Below are 15,551 nucleotides of genomic sequence, written 5' to 3'. Positions count from 1 at the left end.
CTTTGCCCATTGTAGTTACATATATTGTAGTTACACACACATACACACACACACTCAGTTTTATATAGTTGCTGGGAATTTATCAGCTGATCATTTTGTTCTCCAGTCTTTGATTCACGCTGCTTAATATGTCTTTTCCCATTTCTTTTTGTTTCTTATTTTTGCTACCCTAAATTCATGTATTTGTCTCTGCAACCCTATGCAATTCCTAGTGTTCAATTCTGCAGTATTATATCTCTTTTGTCACAATTTCCAATACTTCTTCTTTATATATTTTAACATATAATTATTTCCTTTTTGACAATGTTCTTAGAGTATGTCTCCAATCATAAGATTACTGGGGCAAAGGGTATAATTATTTTTAATATATTTGCAGAGAATAGCTAGCTGGACTGCTCTCCAAAAAGTTTCCATTAATTTGCATTTTCATCAGTGATGTATGAATCACAGAATTCTGGAGTGGGAATGGAGCTCAAAGGTCATCTAGTCTAATCCATATCTCACCAGGAATTTCTTTTACAGTATCCTCAAGTGGCCATCCAACTTGTATTTAGTTTAGTGGAAAGAACCATAAGCAAGGAATAAGGAGAAATGAGTTTGATTCCTAGATACATCAATAACATATAACTATGAGCAATGCATGGTCTCTCTGGGCTTCAACCTCCTCATCTGAAACAAATAAAATGATGAGTGTTTTGGACTAGAAAAACTCTAAAATTCCTACCAGCTTTAACAATCAGTGAACCCCTCTCTAGTGATTATGTTTGGGGGCAGTTGCAGTTCAGGTCGTGTTTTTTCTTTATATCAAGCTACAATTAATCTCTCTGGAATTTCTACCCATTCTTCACAACTTTATCATCTTTGGCCAAGTAGAATGGGAGTCATTTCTCTTCTATGTGACCTTTTTCATATTTGAAGAATTTTTATTTCCCTCTGTGTTTGCTTTTCTTGAGGTTAAATGTACCGGGCTATTTCAATTCTTTCTTTTTTTCTTTCTTTCTTTTTTTTTTTTTTTTTCCCCCTGAGGCTGGGGTTAAGTGACTTGACCAGGGTCACACAGCTAGGAAGTGTTAAGTGTCTGAGACCACATTTGAACTCAAGTCCTCCTGAATTCAGGGCTGGTGCTCTCTCCACTGTGCCACCTAGCTGCCCCTCAATTCTTTCTTGAATGGCATAATTTCAAGTCCCCTCACAATTCTAGTCAAGAATCTCTGATTAAGGAATTTTAAAAGCCATCTAACCCAGTGTTTTTCTGCCTCTCTAGGGGCAGCTAGGTGGCACAGTGGAGAGAGCACCAGCCCTGAAGTCCAGAGGACCTGAGTTCAAATGTAATCTCAGACACTTAACACTTCCTAGCTGTGTGACCCTAGACAAGTCACTTAACCCCAATTGCCTCAGGGGAATAAATTCCCTCTATAACTTACCTAACAATCAGTAATTAGACTTTGTTTAAAGACTTTTAGTAAGGACAAACTCACAATCATCCAATCTAATGGATGAATCTGTCAGGAAGTTTTTCTTATATCTAGTGTAAATTGAGTCTTTGAAACTTTTCCCAACTGTTCCTGATACCCTTTGAAGACAAGCAGAAGAAATTTATTTCCTTTTCCATATGATACAGTCTCCCAATACTTGAAGATATCTTTAGGTCTTTTCACCTTCACCAAGTTCTGTCTTCTAGACAGAGATTTGCCTAGTTCCTTACAAGATCCTTCTTTGTATATGCATTCACCATCCTGATTACCTTCTGTTAGATGCAATCCAAATTTCAGTGTGTTTTTAAAAATATGTTCAATTTTCAAAACTGAGCATAAAACTTCAAATGTATTCTGACTAGAATAGAGTACAGGAGTATTATTACCTTCCTACTTCTGGATACTCTGCCTCTCAGTGCAATTTAATAGTGCATTAATCCTTTGGGCTTCCATGTCACACTATTAACTCATTGAACTCAAAGACTATGGGACTAAGCACAGTTCCTTAGGGCTCTCCACTAGTCAAATTGCTCTTCTTTGGATGTGCTCCACTTTATCAATACCTTTCTGAAAGTTCAATACCTAACCTGAATACTTTATGCTGTATGGAAATGGCAGTCAAAAGAATCTTTTGAAAGACCTAGATGGGGTCCTCCTTGAAAATGAAGAACTTGGTGAAATTTGGAGGGACAAATGATGAGGACAGTGAAATTTTCAATTCCTTTTAATTGTGCTTTAACTTGTGCAAGCATGAGTCAATTTTCTGAGCTTTATTGTCACATTCTTGACTCATCTAGAACTTGGAACCATCTTAGATCTCAGGTCTTTCACATGAACTATTTCTCACCAAATATCCACCATCCCATATTCATGTATATGATTTCTAGAATCAAACTATAATAACTTTACAGTTACTTTTTAAACTTTTGTTCTTCTTTGATTTAGCCCATTATTATAAACTTTGGAGATACCTTTTCTGTCATTCAATATGTTGTTTATTAATTAAAGATAATAGAGGTCAATATGGATATCATATATTTAAAATCTGAAATGCAGCCAAAATGATTCTTGAAGAAAAATCTTAGTGAGAGAAAAGAGACCAAAAGAATGATATTTATATCTAAGGACCTTAGAAATGGGCAGATTTAAGCAGTTGATTTATTCATTTTTTTAGTTCTTTTTGTAAATTTTGTTTCTTTTCTAAATCTTTGATTTCATTGGTATGGGAAATTCTCAGTGAAGAAAACTTCTTTTTACCAATAAAGATCAGCATGCGCTCTGGCAGAGAGTACTGGACCATTAAGAAATCATGTAACTTACTCAGAATCACATAGACAATATATATTGAAAATATGACTAGGACATTGTTCTTCTTGTCTCTGAATCTGATTCTCTACCTACAAAACCATGGTTGCTGCTCAACTCTTTCTTTTAATGGTAGAATTCATTGCCCTCAAACTTAATTTGATAAATTTGATAAATGAATGTAATGAAATATTCCTCTGCTGTAAGAAATGATGTATGTGATGAATTTAGACAACCATATGAACTGATACAGAGTGAAGTGAGCAGAACCAAAGAAACAATAGGCACAGTAACTCTAACAATGTAAAAGGAAAAAACGCACATACAAAGCAAGCAGGACAAAATTTTAACTATCAAGCAGGGCTTTCCTGAAGATATGTGAGAAGACATCCTCAATCCACCCATTCATGGAAGTGGCAAGTTCATAGGTGTTATGTTTGCATATGTTTTCTGACATATTTTAGTCTATTGATCAGTTGTGCTGATTTATTTTTTTTTCTTTAAAAATGATATTTTCCATATAGGATGATTCTCAGCAAGGGAGAGACAGAGAGATAAATGGGATAAGTATGGTGAAGTAAGAAAGAGAAAACATCAATAAAAACTTATTTGGTTTTTTTTCTGGCATCTTTTCCAACTACATTTTGTTTTTGATATTTCCTAGGGTGATGAAAATCTTTTAATTTTGTGCAAATATGTTTATGAAAATTAATTAGCTAACTAAATTAAAAAAATAAATTTATGATTATGATTCTTTGCGACTTCAAATTAACAATGTAGAGTACTGGCAAGACAAATGTAATTAGAACCAGAACACTTGAGTATAAATCCCTTCTTTGTAACTTCTTATCTATATGACCTTGGGGAAACCTCTTCCCTGGCCCTGAGTTTCCCCCTTTGTAAATTGAGGGAGCTGAACTAAATAATCACTGAGGATACTCACAGTTATAAATCTCATTATATATTTTTTTGATGAATATGTATGTTGGTTTTTGGCTCACCATTAAAAAAAATGGATCATAAGATATTAGGTTTGAGTAAGGAGTGTTAATTATTTTGTTAATTTCCCTCAGAAACTATAACCCTGTGAGGTTAAATGATTTCTTCAAGGATTTAAAGGTAGCTAGTGGAGTAGAAGCAGCGTTATATCTTCTGATTTCAGATTTCCTTGCTTGTTTTGCTTGCTCTCCTCTGCCAATTAAAGGGAGGGGTGGGCTGTTCTATCGTTCCCTTCATTATTTTCTCAGTTTCCTAATACATGTAGTTTTTCAGACAAAGTGAGAATGAATATCAAAGATTCCCCAATCATTTTCCTAGAGTGAGATGAGGGCAGAAGGTACAGAATTCTTTTCCTCTCTTCCAGTATTGCTACTTCCATTTTTCCAGCTTTCTCCCTTCTGTTTTTAGTAGTTGCCATCCCATCACTATATATACATTCCTTTAGGTAGACTCTGATTTATTTTCCCTTCACACTCAAATGAAAATGAGAGGGAATGGAATATTCTAACACTTAGTATAAGAGGAAACATTCTGTTTAGACATTACCCTTTAAAAATGAATAATTATCCTTAATTTAGCCAGGACATTATTGCCCTTTTCATTTACCCTCTGTTTTTCAACTCTGGTAGAGGAACACAAACAACTAACATGTAACTTGCAAGTAGTCATTATTAAGTCATATTGTAACAGACTAAATGTCCACTCTGGGTTTTACTGTCCTTTTGTACTGAACTATAATTTAAATATACATATATATACAGATCCAGTATTTACCAAAAATATTTTTTCTTAATTGTGGTCAGGCAGGAAAAAAATATGCCATCCAGAGAACAAAACAAACATTTAAAGTTGAATTCTATGAGGGTTGTGTGTATATGTGTGTGTGTTCAATATATTCTTATATACTTAAATATCTTTTTTGTTAAAACAGTACCAACATATATAATATTAATATGTATCCAAGTCAAATGTGTACCTAAAACATGTAAAATGAGTACTTAACATGGATAGCAAATATTTAAAACATATACATATATAAACTCTGAACTCTTTTTTGTTAGTTATAATAATCATTTTAATCTACATTTTAATCAAATGATATTTATTTTTTAAAAAATTATTTCATATTATTGTTGAGCTAATATTTTTCCATTGACCTAGAATTTCTGTCTGATTTCTTGTAGAGAGCTTTTCATTTTGTAGATTTAAAAAAAAAATCATCTTGTTGATTTTTGTATGACATTTTCCTGCCTGCAATTAAAATACACAAGTTTGTTGATTTTTTAGTATTCTGTCTGAACTACTAGATTTAGCTTTGTAAAGACTGTTGATCGATTTTATTATTTAAACCCATCTTAAATTATATTACTTTTAAGAACTCTTTTGTGATTCTAACTGATAATTTTAAAGAAGTAATTTATTTTCCATTCTTTCTTTGCTTTTTTCATTCTAAAGTTCCGCATTGTATAATTTTGAGATTTGATATTTAAATATCTTCACATTTGGTTTCTTTGAATTCTGTCTACTTTGTGGAATGCTTCTTGCTCTTGAATGTTCTGAGGATTTTTTCAATTTTTTTCAATATGATTTCTGGCTTTATTTTATTTTTGAAATCCCCTAGCATTCTGATTAATCTAAGCTGATCTTTTTGATTTATCTTCCAAGTCTTTATCTTGCACTGCTATAAATTAGTTTCAAAATTCTGTGACATAACTGGGCATTTTTTGGCTTTATTTATTATCCATTTGACATTTTTGTACTATGTTTATTCTTTTTTGTTAATTTGTGTCATTAATTCTTCTGTGGTATCTAACATTTTTATAAATCAAGGTAGCTAGGTGTCATAATGAATAGAAATCTGGGCTTTAAGTTAAGAAGATCTGAATTCCAACCCTGCTTTGCATGCTTACTTGCTTTATGACCCAAGAAAGTCTCTTAACCCCTTTGAACCTCATTTTATTCATATATAAGATGGAGGGAGGGAAGTTGGACTTAAAGGCCTCTAACATTCCTTCTAGCTCAAAATTTATGGTCCTAGGATTTATAATATTATCTACTGATTTTTTTTTGGGGGGGAGGTTGAGTTAGAATCTCCTTTTAATTACTAAAATATATCTATTTATACAATGTAGTGGCATTATAGATAGGATTGATGTTAATAAAATCGAGGAAGTCAGATGGCATTTTAGTAAACCTTCACCTTCTTATGAGCAGGATAGAAGAAAAGCAGGAATTCATAATGCTAAGAAAATCACAGGATCAAAAAAATAAAGAAGAAAATCAAACAGGAGAACATGAGTTAAACAATAAAAAAGGGTAAACAGAAATAATGAAGGAAATGACAAATACAGATAATATGATTGAAGATCTCAAAAAAAGCAACAAATAATGGACTTACCACAGGGGACAATGGAATGGCACACAACGTAAGGTTAAAAACACTCTGTACAATATTGTACAGATGATCAACTTTGATTGACTTTGCTCTTCTCAGCAACACAATGATATAAAATAGCCCCAAAAGACTCATGGTGGAAATTGCCATCCATATCCAGAAAAAGAACAATGGAATCTGAATGTAGATCAAAATATACTATTTTTTTTGTTATTTTTTATTTCTTATGGTTTTTTCCCTTCTGTTCTGATTGTGCTTTCACAAGATGAATAATGTGGAAATATGTTTAATATGATTGTACATGTATAATCTGTGTCAGATTGATTGATGTCTTGGGGAGGAAGGAGGAAGAAAAATGAAAATCAAAATATTATCAAAGTAAATGTTGAAAACTAATAAATTTTAAAAAGCTGCTGTATTATGAAAACTATTGAAAAGAACAGATTTAAATAATATCCAGGGAGGATAGATCATAATACCATATCATATCTAAAACTATAGAACCTAAAAGAACTTAGAAAAAGGAATAATTAGAATATTATGTTTCAGGAAATCATCAAAGAAATTTTCCTGGAATTACTAAAAATAATGATCAATAGAGTTCAAAAGACCTCCTAAGAACCCCCAATATTTATCAGATCTAGACATATTAAATTTTTAAGGAAAAATTTTGCTACTTGACCAAAGCAAAAAAAAAAAAAAAAAGTAATTTATGAGGAAGATACAATTAGAATAACAGAAGACTTTTCAAAGAAGACAAGAAAGGATAGAAAACTCTATATGATGAGATAGCATGGCATAGTGAATAGAAGACTAGCCTTGGAGTCATCAAGAATTAGGATTAGGTAGAGGAAGTTTCCACAAAAGAAGTTCCACACACTGATAAAAATGATATGATATATAAAACTAGAGTGATTAAACTAGCAAAATTTGGTGGGTGCTTTATAAAGATTTTGCTGTTGCTCAATCATTTTCAGTCATGTCCAACTCTTAGAGACCCAATTTAGGGTTCTTTTGGCAAAGTACTGGAGTGGTTTGCCATTTTCTTTTCTATCTCATTTTACAGATAAAGAAACTGAGGGAGACAAGATTAAGTGATTTGCTCAAGGTCACATAGATAGTAAGTGTGTGACCAGATTTGAATTTTGGAAAATGAATCTTTCTGACTCCAATTCTGGCATTCTATACATTGTGACAACTAGCTGTCCAGTTAATGTCTGAAGTTAGATTTAAACTCAGGTCTTCTTAACTCTTAACCCAGTGTCCTACCCATTGAGTCATCTAGCTGCCAAGAAACCATTGGAAAATTACAAAAATATATCTATTTCATGAGGGTCTTGGAATAATAAATATCTCTAGCCCCCAAATAAGTTTTTTAAATCAATCATGAAAAGATTAGCTAACAAACCGTTAAATTTTTCAGAGCATTATATTGACTAAATCTTTAAAAGTTTGAGAAGGGTATTTTAGAGAAAGCAAAAAAAAAAAAAAAATGGTGAGGGGAGAAAGTAGGAAAAAACCCAAAGTGGGACTTCTATCATTGATAAAGGGGGAAACTAAGTTAAAATATTTTACACAATTACTATTATAGAACATAGGGACTTTGTTTGGACTTTAAAGTGATTCTATTAAATTTAGATTGCAGATATATAATGAATCTGATTTCAATAAAAGAGCAAACTCCTGAGGTGAAAACTCTTTTCTTCAGTGTAAATCACCATCTTTATCTAATTTAATGATCATAGATTTAAAAGCAAGAAGGGACATTACAAGTCATCTAGTTTAGTTTTCTCATTTTATAGATGAGGAAAATGGGACCAAGAGGCTATGTATGTTGCCCAAAGTCACAAGATAATGTACAAATTGTAGAGTTGGAACTTTAAATCAGGTCTCCAGACTCAAAATAAAGGGCCTCATAAATTTGTCTGAGACACATGGAACTTGTATGTCTTATATGAAGAATTTGAACCCAAATTTTCCTAACTTCAAATTTTATCCTCTGACCACTAAAGAATCCTGCTTCTATTAGTTTAGATTAAAAATATGATTAAAAGCAAGAAAGCATATATTCCGCTTTGAGACAATGAATAAATTATAGCTACATCTAAAAATTACAGTAGACATAGTGATTTGACATGATTTTGCTAATATAGGGAGCTCCCTGGTGAGGAAGATTTCTCTTCCAATGAGGGTAACTTCTCTACATTTTATCACTTTAGAGAGTTGCTTAGAGCACTGCAAGGTGAAGCAATTTATGCAGGATCACATGGCCAATATTGTTTAGATAGAAGACTTGAATGCCAGTCTTTTGGTTCTGAGATTGGTTCTCCATTAGATGCCTTTCAACAATTATGACACTAAATGTAGATGGGCTAAATTACCTATAATAATTTGTAAAAAATAGATGTAAAACATAGAACTTAAAAACATACTGCTTGTGGGAAACACATTTAATCCAAGAAGATTTAAATAGATTCAAAATGACAGGTTGTTCTGAAATTACCACTTTTGCCAAATCATGAAAAGTTGGAATAACAAACCAGAATGCTTCAAAGAGACAAAGTATATGCTGCTTTTAAAAAAAAAGTTGCATACAAAATGAGATTGTTATTTTAAAATATATAGACAGAATAATTATGGAACAAAATTCAGAAAGGAAATTTTAAAATTTTTAAGAAAAATTGTGGGAGATTTTAATGCTCTAATCAGTATAGGTCAAATTCAGATAAAAGAAAGTTAAGAAAAGCATTGAAACACTAAATCAAGCATTAATAAAACTAGAGCTTAAAGATATATGGAGATACGTATAAGACATAACAAAATAACTGGTAAGGTAGCAACTATACCTTATTTAAAAGAACAACAACAAAACATTTATAAAATATATACCTGAACTGATCATGGACTAGACAACAAAGAAATATGGAAATAGAAAATTAGAGTTCTAAACAGGATAGATCTTTAATTGCACTTCTCATTCATCTCTAAGATTAATAAATTTATGTTGTCTTTATTTTTAAAAATATTTCCCACTTTTGTAGATAATTAATAGTTTATTTTAGGTTGTCCTATTTAACATAGAGTTCTAGAAGGCAATAAAGGATTTCCTTGATTTTAGTCTTGTGTTCTTTTTTCTCATTTCTATTTTTAGTATTGTGAGTTCACTCTTTTAAAAAAAAAAGTATTCTAATTATATATCAATTTTAAAGTTTTTTTAAAAAGCATTTAAAATTTTGCTTTTTATTTTCAATTATATTGAGCCATTGTTAGGAATCTATTCCAAAAAAGATAAGAAGGTCTATATGCACAAAAACATTGATCATATTTGGTAAAATATTGGAAAAATCTTGTATGCTACAATTGGAAGATATAATTGTTACATTGTGTTGAAATATAATGGTGATATTAAATGATGAATATGAAATATATTATGAAATATAGAAATAACTGCATGAGGTAAAAGAGAGTGAAATCACTAAAATTCAAATTGAATACATAATGACATAACTGTGTAGGACAAGAAAGCAAACATGCAAAGAAAACTTGGGCAAAAGTAGAAGCATTTCAGGTAGGCCTAGAAAAAGATCCCAAACAAAATTGACTTTTTTGCTTGTTGTTGGTTATTTATTTTGGCTATGCCTTGTTAAAGGCCAGGGATTTTGAAGTAAAATTTTGTTCCTTTTTTGAATATTTATTATCTTAAATTTTTTTTCATTTTGTGGGTGTTAAATAATATAAAAATAAAGATTCCAACTCCTGAATGTATTGACATGAATTGTTGGGTAATACATGAAATTCTGGCTAGAGTTAAGTTGGGGAGGGGAGAATTATTGTCACTCTTTTCTGAACAGCTAGAAAATAACTGGATATCCAATGATGATTTATATGCTTGCCAGGGATAGCTAAGCCACCAGGCCTTTCACATCAACCTTATTCTCTTATTTCTCAGGCTACTCAATTTCTTACTATGATGATTCCTCTTTTTACTGAAGTGTCTGATACATAGTAGGTGTTTAATAAGTATTTACTAAGTGAATAAATGATCCAATTCTGTGAAGGTGGCAGGATAAAGTCACAGAAGAAAGAATGTATATTCACTGGATTCTTTTTTACTTTCCACATAAACTCATGAATCTCTCCTTTAAGTCTTTTGCAATCTGCTTATGACCCTGTCTAGCTTTATCTACACCCTTTTATGTATTCTATATTTCAGACAAATTGTACTATCTACTATCCATTCTCATAGAGCCCAACCTATCTATAAGCTTTGGCTAACATTGCTTCCCATTACTCAAATAGACTCTCCACCCTGCATCTACTCCCACCAATTACAGCCCTTATCTATCTTTAAAGCTCATCTCAGATATAATCCTTTTATGAAACCTTTCCTGATTCTTCCTTTTTCACTGTACATCAGTAAAACATGCACTGCGTGTTTATCAATTAACAAGCATTTCTGAAGTGTTTTTCATTTTCCAGATACTGTACTATGTGCCAGATACAAATGCAAAGAAGGTGATTACCTTTGCCCTGGATACACTCTTTTTGTACCATTGTTACCTGTATATCAGTCCTTCCCCTGATTTAGAATGAAAGTACCTTGAAAAATATATGGTCAATATCATATCCATTTTTGTATGTCTTGTCTATCTCCTTCTCCTCTAGACTCTGATTATAAAAGGTGCTTAATAAATATTTACTTTGTTGGATGTTAAGTGTTTAGTTTGGTAGAAATGTATTATAAATATGGAGTAGTAATTAGAGAAGAAGTTGACAAGGGAGATGGGGAATAAGATCACTGAGTGAGGGCCTCAAATATTAGGCTAAGGAATAAACTTATCCATGATGAATAATGGTAAATAACATGGCCAGTGTGTCATTTTAGGAGGATTAATTTGGCAGTGGTATATAGTATAGAATCACAAACTCAGATACAGAGAGGACATTAGAAGTCACCTAATTTAAAACTCACTTGAATAAGAATCCCATTCTGCCTCCCAATACACTTAAGAAAACCAAACATATTTAACATGTGTTCACTTAGTCCGTGCTTGAAGATCTCGAGTGAAGGGCAAACCACTACCCAGAAACAGTTCATTCTACTTTTAGAAAACTCTCATTATTATTAGAAAGATTTTCCTTATGTAACCCCCTCTTGTTTGGATCATTTTCCTTATACATGGACTAATTTTTTAAACTCTTCTTTTTATCTGCTGCATTTCCTCTTTCTCTTTATTCCTCTACTAACTTTCTAGATTTCCTTTATAAGTTGTCTTCTCATATCACAATGTAAGCCTTTTGAAGGTAGGGACTATCTTTTCTACTGTCTTTGTATCCTTTAGCACAGGGACTGGCAAAAATAAGCACTTAATAAATGCTTGATCCCGATATAATGATGTCACTTAGGTCCCCTTTGCACATGAAAGACAATGATAAACTAATGAGTGTGTTATCTAGCTCTGTTAAAATCTCAGTAATCAAGGAAGAAATCATTAAATGTACCACTGGATTACCCTAGAATTTGAGATTATAAGGTTAAATATGGGAATGAATAAATAGAAGGCCGAGGGATGACCTACTGGTAAGGTCAATGCCTTGGATGACCCTCTTCCATTTGGGGACATGTTCTAGTAACCTCTGTCATGCTTATATCAAGCCTGTTATGTAAAGCTTCTTTCATCATTCTTAGTTACTCTTTCTCAGTTCAAGGAGTACAAATCTATTCCCTCCTTTATTTGACAGCCCTTCAAATACTTGAAGCCTGTGTCTCCCTTAGGTCTTTTTTTATCTTCACAAAACATGCCTAATTGCTTCAAACAATTCCCATTTGACACGAACTCAAGACTCTTCATTGCCCTGTTCATTCTCCTCTGGATGTGGGCCAGTTTGTCAATGTCCTTCCTAAAATGTGACACTGAGAACTGAAACAATGCATGTTGCTGTCAAAGAGCAGTTGGATTTGTGTTCAAAATTTTGCCACTGGCTAACTCTATGACTTTGGGAAATCATTTAACCTTTGGTCCTTCGTTTCCTCATTTATAAATGGAATGGGTAAGTCTAGATGATCTGCAAGGTCACTTCTATGAATAAATCTATACTTACCTAATGTGTTCTGACTAGGGCAGTATAAAGCGGGAATGATCATTTTTCTCTATCTGAACACTGTGTGGGGGAAACCATTAATTAAATACCTCCTATGCACCAGGTACTGTGCTAAATTGGATAAATAATCTCAGAGGAAAGGTATGAGTGCTAAAAGGGAAAGTCTCATTGCTTTTAATGAAGCTTAAGATTATATTAGCTTTTTTTTTTTGACTGTCATATCAAGCTACTGACTCATTGAGGTTGCCCTTTACTAATTCTCCCAGATATTTTTTTTAGCTAAATACATATGATTGATAGGTTAGAAAGAAGAAATTGGAGGTGTTGAGAATAGGTAAAAGGTTGTTATAATAGGCCAGGTGACAGAAAATGAGATCTTGAACAAGGATGGGGGCAATGGGAATGAAAAGTAAAAACTTGATGTGAATGAGATTAAAGAAGTAGAATTAGATTAGAAAGTAATTGGATTTGAGAGTTAAGGAGTAGGAGGAATCAAAGATGATTCCAGTTCTTGGAAAAATTGAATAACTATTAGTTAATTTTACTTTGCTGACCACATTTTAAAAAAATATATAAATAAGCACAAGGAAGAGTGATTACTGAGATATTGTCAGTGGTCATTAAAAGATTGTAGAGAATATGTGATATGCTAGAGAACTAGAGGAAAAGTCTCGTCCCGGTTTTTAAAAAAGGAAGAGGACAAACTGCAGATCAATGAGCATAACTTCGATGCCTATCAGATTTATGAGAGAATATCAAAATGATGTTTTGAGACCATTTAGAATTGGAATCTGTGATCCAAAAGCTAATATGGGGATATAGATTTTAGTTTGATATGAGAGAAAATTTGCTAATAATTTGAACTGTCCAAAAGTAGGATAAATGACCTCAGGAGGTAGTAGGTTCTTTCTCACTGGTGGCCCCATTGGTTTATTCCAGTACTGGCTAGATTAGATAAACTTTTTTTTTTCTTTTAAAAATTTTTTAAAAATTAATTTTTATAATTATATATATTTTTTGACAGTATATATGCATGAGTAATTTTTTTTATAACATTATCCCTTGTATTCATTTTTCCAAATTTTCCCCTCCCTCCCTTTACTCCTTCCCCTAGATGACAGGCAATCCCATACATTTTACATGTGTTACAGTATATCCTAGATACAATATATGTGTGTAAATCCAATTTTCTTGTTGCATGTTAAGTATTGGATTCTGAAGGTATAAGTAACGTGGGTATATAGACAGTAGTGCAAACAGTTTACATTCAATTCCCAGTGTTCCTTCTCTGGGAGTAGTTGTTTCTGTCCATCATTGATCAACTGGAAGTGAGTTGGATCTTCTTTAAGTTGAAGATAATCACTTCCATCAGAATACGTCCTCATACAGTATTGTTGTTGAAGTGTATAGTGATCTTCTGGTTCTGCTCATTTCACTCAGCATCAGTTGATGTAAGTCTCTCCAGGCCTCTCTGTATTCCTCCTGCTGGTCATTTCTTACAGAACAATAATATTCCATAACCTTCATATACCATAATTTACCCAACTATTCTCCAATTGATGGACATCCGTTCATCTTTCAGTTTCTAGCCACTATGAAAAGAGCTGCCACAAACATTTTGGTGCACACAGGTCCCTTTCCCCTCTTTAGTATTTCTTTGGGATATAAGCCCAATAGCAGCACTGCTGGATCAAAGGGTATGCACAGTTTGATAACTTTTTGGGCATAGTTCCAAATTGCTTTCCAGAATGGCCGGATTCTTTCACAACTCCACCAACAACGTATTAGTGTCCCACTTTTCCCACAACCCCTCCAATATTCATCATTATTTGTTCCTGTCATCTTAGCCCAGATTAGATAAACTTTGAGGTCTCTTTCAAATGTGAGATTCTCTGAGTTTTATTTGGGGTATCCTTTAATTTCAGTTATGCCATGTCATATGGTTATTAGTTTTTAAATATACTTCCTTCTGATTCCTGGCTCACTGCCCCATCTTTTTTTCAAGTTCTACAAACACAATTATGGAGATGTGGTACCAAACCTCTGATGTGCTGACGTCCAATTCATAATGAATTGTGTGATTAATAAATAGGAAAAACAATAAAATGTTAAAGCTAGAAGGGACTTTAAAGATTTTCTAATGCAGGTCAAAAAATTTATAGTGGTGGTGCAATAGGGGAAGTGACTTACTAAAAGTCACATGATTGGTTTTTGAAAATAGTTTTCATTATGCCTTGTCTGAGGATCCACAAAGGACTCTGCTAATGCTTCTTCTTGTCTTTCCTCTCTCCCACTATTTTGGCTTTTCTCCTATGCTGAAATGGAGCAATAATTTGGACACTGCATTTCTCTTGGTGCCCAGGGAATAGCAAAAGCATCTATTTCGAAGTTAGCCCTTACCAGTTAGTTGTCATGGAAACCTAAGAAGTAGTGTGCCTACTACTGGCAAAAATTAAACTTTGAAAAATCTTGCCTAACGTGGGAAAAAGTTTGCTTGCTCTTTTAAAGTTGGTAAAATGTTAAAGTTTTCACAGTCGACATATATTTAACTGTCAGAGAAATGAATAAATCAGCAGAACTAGAGCTCTGGCCTAGAAATTCAATAAAGATGGCAAGGGAGTTTTAGTTCTCCCAGTTACTAGCACCTGTCACTGTGACACATGGTATACATAGATATGAAATAAGGGACTGGTTTGTGCTCTCCCGTTGACTAATTTCATGGCAGTGTTCAATGAGTGAAGTCTCTATTGTGTTGTTCACCTATAAATGGCCAGGATGCTATTGTTCTTGTCTGTATTTAACAGGTGCCCTCTACTGGTAGAAATTGGGCAATAAAATTATATTTCATTATTTTTTGTGACATAATCATAATAGTAGGTTGCTCCGTCTACTGACAAGTCATTGTGTTAATGACAGGCTTTCTTTAACATCCCATCCCACAATTGGAGTTGATTCTAGCAGACTATTTTCAGCTCCATAAATCATCAGGTTTTCCCCCTAAATGACCTGTGGATAGAATGTCCTTTTGACTCCAGAATAATTCTGATTGGCTTCCATGGAAAGAACACAGTAGCACATCTCCTCCTGTGAGGCTAAAGATGATATTTTCCTCTACCTATTGGAAAGCAAACACTAAACAATATAACTGTCACTTTCTAGGTACTCCCCTGGCTAGTAGTAGCAGTTTTCCCAGAAAATAGAATTAAACTGCTTTCTGGGAGTAGAAGCCTATGCAATCTATCACTCAGATATGGCAATTCTATTTGTATGATAAT

This window comes from Sminthopsis crassicaudata, chromosome 6 (assembly GCF_048593235.1).
Source record: "Sminthopsis crassicaudata isolate SCR6 chromosome 6, ASM4859323v1, whole genome shotgun sequence".
NCBI lineage: Eukaryota > Metazoa > Chordata > Mammalia > Dasyuromorphia > Dasyuridae > Sminthopsis > Sminthopsis crassicaudata.
Note: the sequence above shows the minus strand (reverse complement) of the source record.